Source organism: Lissotriton vulgaris, chromosome 1_1 (assembly GCF_964263255.1).
Source record: "Lissotriton vulgaris chromosome 1_1, aLisVul1.2, whole genome shotgun sequence".
Lineage (NCBI taxonomy): Eukaryota > Metazoa > Chordata > Amphibia > Caudata > Salamandridae > Lissotriton > Lissotriton vulgaris.
The window spans coordinates 1,361,304,385-1,361,310,384 of record NC_141685.1 but is presented as its reverse complement, the minus strand read 5'-3'; positions in this window follow the sequence as shown (position 1 = coordinate 1,361,310,384).

Below are 6,000 nucleotides of genomic sequence, written 5' to 3'. Positions count from 1 at the left end.
GGGCGAGATGTCAGTTCCTGGGCAAGGTCATTTAGCCTGTCAAAAAGCCAGTCCTGCAGGGTCTGCAGATCCCTGTCCAGATCGCCGGAGAGGGGGCAAGGGTGGACCACTGCTGCCTGAGCCAGCATCTCTGGGGTTACTCAGTGATATGCCCTATGGATCATCAGTGTTAGAGCTAAAATTAGCATGTTTAAAGTGATTTTCATGCTTCTAGGGGCCCTAAACACAAGATTTATGGAATGGTTAAAAGTGTATGAAAATGGCCAATTTACTCACTCTGAGTTCTCAAAAAGGGTTTCTTCACCCCAGGAAGTTAATTAAATACCATTTGGAGGCATTTAATGTTCGAGCAAAAACGGCTGATTTTCGACAAAAGAGATAACACCCCCCCATTACGTCATGCTTCAGAAATGTGGAAAATGGTCCGTTTTCAAATGTTTTATTTTTGAACGGCAGTTCACATTTGTAGGTGGATCATCAGTGTTAGAGCTAAAATTAGCATGTTTAAAGTGATTTTCATGCTTCCAGGGGCTCGGGAAGTTAATTAAATACCATTTGGAGGCATTTAATGTTCGAGCAAAAACGGCTGCTTTTCGGCAAAAGAGATAACACCCCCCCCCCATTACGTCATGCTTCAGAAATGTGGAAAATGGTCTGTTTTCAAATGTTTTATTTTTGAACGTCAGTTCACATTTGTAGGTGGATCATCAGTGTTAGAGCTAAAATTAGCATGTTTAAATTGATTTTCATGCTTCCAGGGGCCCTAAACACAAGATTTATGGAATGGTTAAAAGTGCATGAAAATGGCCAATTTACTCACTCTGAGTTCTCAAAAAGGGTTTCTTCACCCCGGGAAGTTAATTAAATACCATTTGGAGGCATTTAATGTTCGAGAAAAAACGGCTGATTTTCGACAAAAGAGATAACACCCCCCCATTACGTCATGCTTCAGAAATGTGGAAAATGGTCCGTTTTCAAATGTTTTATTTTTGAACGTCAGTTCACATTTGTAGGTGGATCATCAGTGTTAGAGCTAAAATTAGCATGTTTAAAGTGATTTTCATGCTTCCAGGGGCCCTAAACACAAGATTTATGGAATGGTTAAAAGTGCATGAAAATGGCCAATTTACTCACTCTGAGTTCTCAAAAAGGGTTTCTTCACCCCGGGAAGTTAATTAAATACCATTTGGAGGCATTTAATGTTCGAGCAAAAACGGCTGATTTTCGACAAAAGAGATAACACCCCCCATTACGTCATGCTTCAGAAATGTGGAAAATGGTCCGTTTTCAAATGTTTTATTTTTGAACGTCAGTTCACATTTGTAGGTGGATCATCAGTGTTAGAGCTAAAATTAGCATGTTTAAAGTGATTTTCATGCTTCCAGGGGCTCGGGAAGTGAAATAAATACCATTTGGAGGCATTTAATGTTCGAGCAAAAACGGCTGATTTTCGACAAAAGAGATAACACCCCCCCATTACGTCATGCTTCAGAAATGTGGAAAATGGTCCGTTTTCAAATGTTTTATTTTTGAACGTCAGTTCACATTTGTAGGTGGATCATCAGTGTTAGAGCTAAAATTAGCATGTTTAAAGTGATTTTCATGCTTCCAGGGGCCCTAAACACAAGATTTATGGAATGGTAAAAGTGCATGAAAATGGCCAATTTACTCACTCTGAGTTCTCAAAAAGGGTTTCTTCACCCCGGGAGGTTAATTAAATACCATTTGGAGGCATTTAATGTTTGAGCAAAAACGGCTGATTTTCGACAAAAGAGATAACACCCCCCCCATTACGTCATGCTTCAGAAATGTGGAAAATGGTCCGTTTTCAAATGTTTTATTTTTGAACGTCAGTTCACATTTGTAGGTGGATCATCATTGTTAGAGCTTAAATTAGCATGTTTAAAGTGATTTTCATGCTTCCAGGGGCTCGGGAAGTGAAATAAATACCATTTGGAGGCATTTAATGTTCGAGCAAAAACGGCTGATTTTCGACAAAAGAGATAACATCCCCCCATTACGTCATGCTTCAGAAATGTGGAAAATGGTCCGTTTTCAAATGTTTTATTTTTGAACGTCAGTTCACATTTGTAGGTGGATCATCAGTGTTAGAGCTAAAATTAGCATGTTTAAAGTGATTTTCATGCTTCCAGGGGCCCTAAACACAAGATTTATGGAATGGTTAAAAGTGCATGAAAATGGCCAATTTACTCACTCTGAGTTCTCAAAAAGGGTTTCTTCACCCCGGGAAGTTAATTAAATACCATTTGGAGGCATTTAATGTTCGAGCAAAAATGGCTGATTTTCGACAAAAGAGATAACACCCCCCCATTACGTCATGCTTCAGAAATGTAGAAAATGGTCCGTTTTCAAATGTTTTATTTTTGAACGTCAGTTCACATTTGTAGGTGGATCATCAGTGTTAGAGCTAAAATTAGCATGTTTAAAGTGATTTTCATGCTTCCAGGGGCTCGGGAAGTTAATTAAATACCATTTGGAGGCATTTAATGTTCGAGCAAAAACGCCTGATTTTCGACAAAAGAGATAACACCCCCCCATTACGTCATGCTTCAGAAATGTGGAAAATGGTCCGTTTTCAAATGTTTTTTTTTTGAACGTCAGTTCACATTTGTAGGTGGATCATCAGTGTTAGAGCTAAAATTAGCATGTTTAAAGTGATTTTCATGCTTCCAGGGGCCCTAAACACAAGATTTATCGAATGGTTAAAAGTGCATGAAAATGGCCAATTTACTCACTCTGAGTTCTCAAAAAGGGTTTCTTCACCCCGGGAAGTTAATTAAATACCATTTGGAGGCATTTAATGTTCAAGCAATGACAGCTGATTTTCGACAAAAGAGATAACACCCCCCCATTACGTCATGCTTCAGAAATGTGGAAAATTGTCCGTTTTCAAATGTTTTATTTTTGAACGTCAGTTCACATTTGTAGCTGGATCATCAGTGTTAGAGCTAAAATTAGCATGTTTAAAGTGATTTTCATGCTTCCAGGAGCTCGGGAAGTTAATTAACTACCATTTGGAGGCATTTAATGTTCGAGCAAAAACGGCTGATTTTCGACAAAAGAGATAACACCCCCCCATTACGTCATGCTTCAGAAATGTGGAAAATGGTCCGTTTTCAAATGTTTTATTTTTGAACGTCGGTTCACATTTGTAGGTGGATCATCAGTGTTAGAGCTAAAATTAGCATGTTTAAAGTGATTTTCATGCTTCCAGGGGCCCTAAACACAAGATTTATGGAATGGTTAAAAGTGCATGAAAATGGCCAATTTACTCACTCTGAGTTCTCAAAAAGGGTTTCTTCACCCCGGGAAGTTAATTAAATACCATTTGGAGGCATTTAATGTTCAAGCAATGACAGCTGATTTTCGACAAAAGAGATAACACCCCCCCATTACGTCATGCTTCAGAAATGTGGAAAATGGTCCGTTTTCAAATGTTTTATTTTTGAACTTCAGTTCACGTTTGTAGGTGGATCATCAGTGTTAGAGCTAAAATTAGCATGTTTAAAGTGATTTTCATGCTTCCAGGGGCTCGGGAAGTTAATTAAATACAATTTGGAGGCATTTAATGTTCGAGCAAAAACGGCTGATTTTCGACAAAAGAGATAACATCCCCCCATTACGTCATGCTTCAGAAATGTGGAAAATGGTCTGTTTTCAAATGTTTCATTTTTGAACGTCAGTTCACATTTGTAGGTGGATCATCAGTGTTAGAGCTAAAATTAGCATGTTTAAAGTGATTTTCATGCTTCCAGGGGCCCTAAACACAAGATTTATGGAATGGTTAAAAGTGCATGAAAATGGCCAATTTACTCACTCTGAGTTCTCAAAAAGGGTTTCTTCACCCCGGGAAGTTAATTAAATACCATTTGGAGGCATTTAATGTTCAAGCAATGACAGCTGATTTTCGACAAAAGAGATAACACCCCCCCATTACGTCATGCTTCAGAAATGTGGAAAATGGTCCGTTTTCAAATGTTTTATTTTTGAACGTCAGTTCACATTTGTAGGTGATCATCGGTGTTAGAGCTAAAATTAGCATGTTTAAAGTGATTTTCATGCTTCCAGGGGCTCGGGAAGTTAATTAAATACCATTTGGAGGCATTTAATGTTCGAGCAAAAACGGCTGATTTTCGACAAAAGAGATAACACCCCCCCCATTACGTCATGCTTCAGAAATGTGGAAAATGGTCCGTTTTCAAATGTTTTATTTTTGAACGTCAGTTCACATTTGTAGGTGGATCATCAGTGTTAGAGCTAAAATTAGCATGTTTAAAGTGATTTTCATGCTTCCAGGGGCCCTAAACACAAGATTTATGGAATGGTTAAAAGTGCATGAAAATGGCCAATTTACTCACTCTGAGTTCTCAAAAAGGGTTTCTTCACCCCAGGAAGTTAATTAAATACCATTTGGAGGCATTTAATGTTCGAGCTAAAACTGCTGATTTTCGCCAAAAGAGATAACACCCCCCCATTACGTCATGCTTCAGAAATGTGGAAAATGGTCCGTTTTCAAATGTTTCATTTTTGAACGTCAGTTCACATTTGTAGGTGGATCATCAGTGTTAGAGCTAAAATTAGCATGTTTAAAGTGATTTTCATGCTTCCAGGGGCTCGGGAAGTGAAATAAATACCATTTGGAGGCATTTAATGTTCGAGCAAAAACGGCTGATTTTCGACAAAAGAGATAACACCCCCCATTACGTCATGCTTCAGAAATGTGGAAAATGGTCCGTTTTCAAATGTTTTCTTTTTGAACGTCAGTTCACATTTGTAGCTGGATCATCAGTGTTAGAGCTAAAATTAGCATGTTTAAAGTGATTTTCATGCTTCCAGGAGCTCGGGAAGTTAATTAACTACCATTTGGAGGCATTTAATGTTCGAGCAAAAACGGCTGATTTTCGACAAAAGAGATAACACCCCCCCATTACGTCATGCTTCAGAAATGTGGAAAATGGTCCGTTTTCAAATGTTTTATTTTTGAACGTCGGTTCACATTTGTAGGTGGATCATCAGTGTTAGAGCTAAAATTAGCATGTTTAAAGTGATTTTCATGCTTCCAGGGGCCCTAAACACAAGATTTATGGAATGGTTAAAAGTGCATGAAAATGGCCAATTTACTCACTCTGAGTTCTCAAAAAGGGTTTCTTCACCCCGGGAAGTTAATTAAATACCATTTGGAGGCATTTAATGTTCAAGCAATGACAGCTGATTTTCGACAAAAGAGATAACACCCCCCCATTACGTCATGCTTCAGAAATGTGGAAAATGGTCCGTTTTCAAATGTTTTATTTTTGAACTTCAGTTCACGTTTGTAGGTGGATCATCAGTGTTAGAGCTAAAATTAGCATGTTTAAAGTGATTTTCATGCTTCCAGGGGCTCGGGAAGTTAATTAAATACAATTTGGAGGCATTTAATGTTCGAGCAAAAACGGCTGATTTTCGACAAAAGAGATAACATCCCCCCATTACGTCATGCTTCAGAAATGTGGAAAATGGTCCGTTTTCAAATGTTTCATTTTTGAACGTCAGTTCACATTTGTAGGTGGATCATCAGTGTTAGAGCTAAAATTAGCATGTTTAAAGTGATTTTCATGCTTCCAGGGGCCCTAAACACAAGATTTATGGAATGGTTAAAAGTGCATGAAAATGGCCAATTTACTCACTCTGAGTTCTCAAAAAGGGTTTCTTCACCCCGGGAAGTTAATTAAATACCATTTGGAGGCATTTAATGTTCGAGCAAAAATGGCTGATTTTCGACAAAAGAGATAACACCCCCCCATTACGTCATGCTTCAGAAATGTGGAAAATGGTCCGTTTTCAAATGTTTTATTTTTGAACTTCAGTTCACGTTTGTAGGTGGATCATCAGTGTTAGAGCTAAAATTAGCATGTTTAAAGTGATTTTCATGCTTCCAGGGGCTCGGGAAGTTAATTAAATACAATTTGGAGGCATTTAATGTTCGAGCAAAAACGGCTG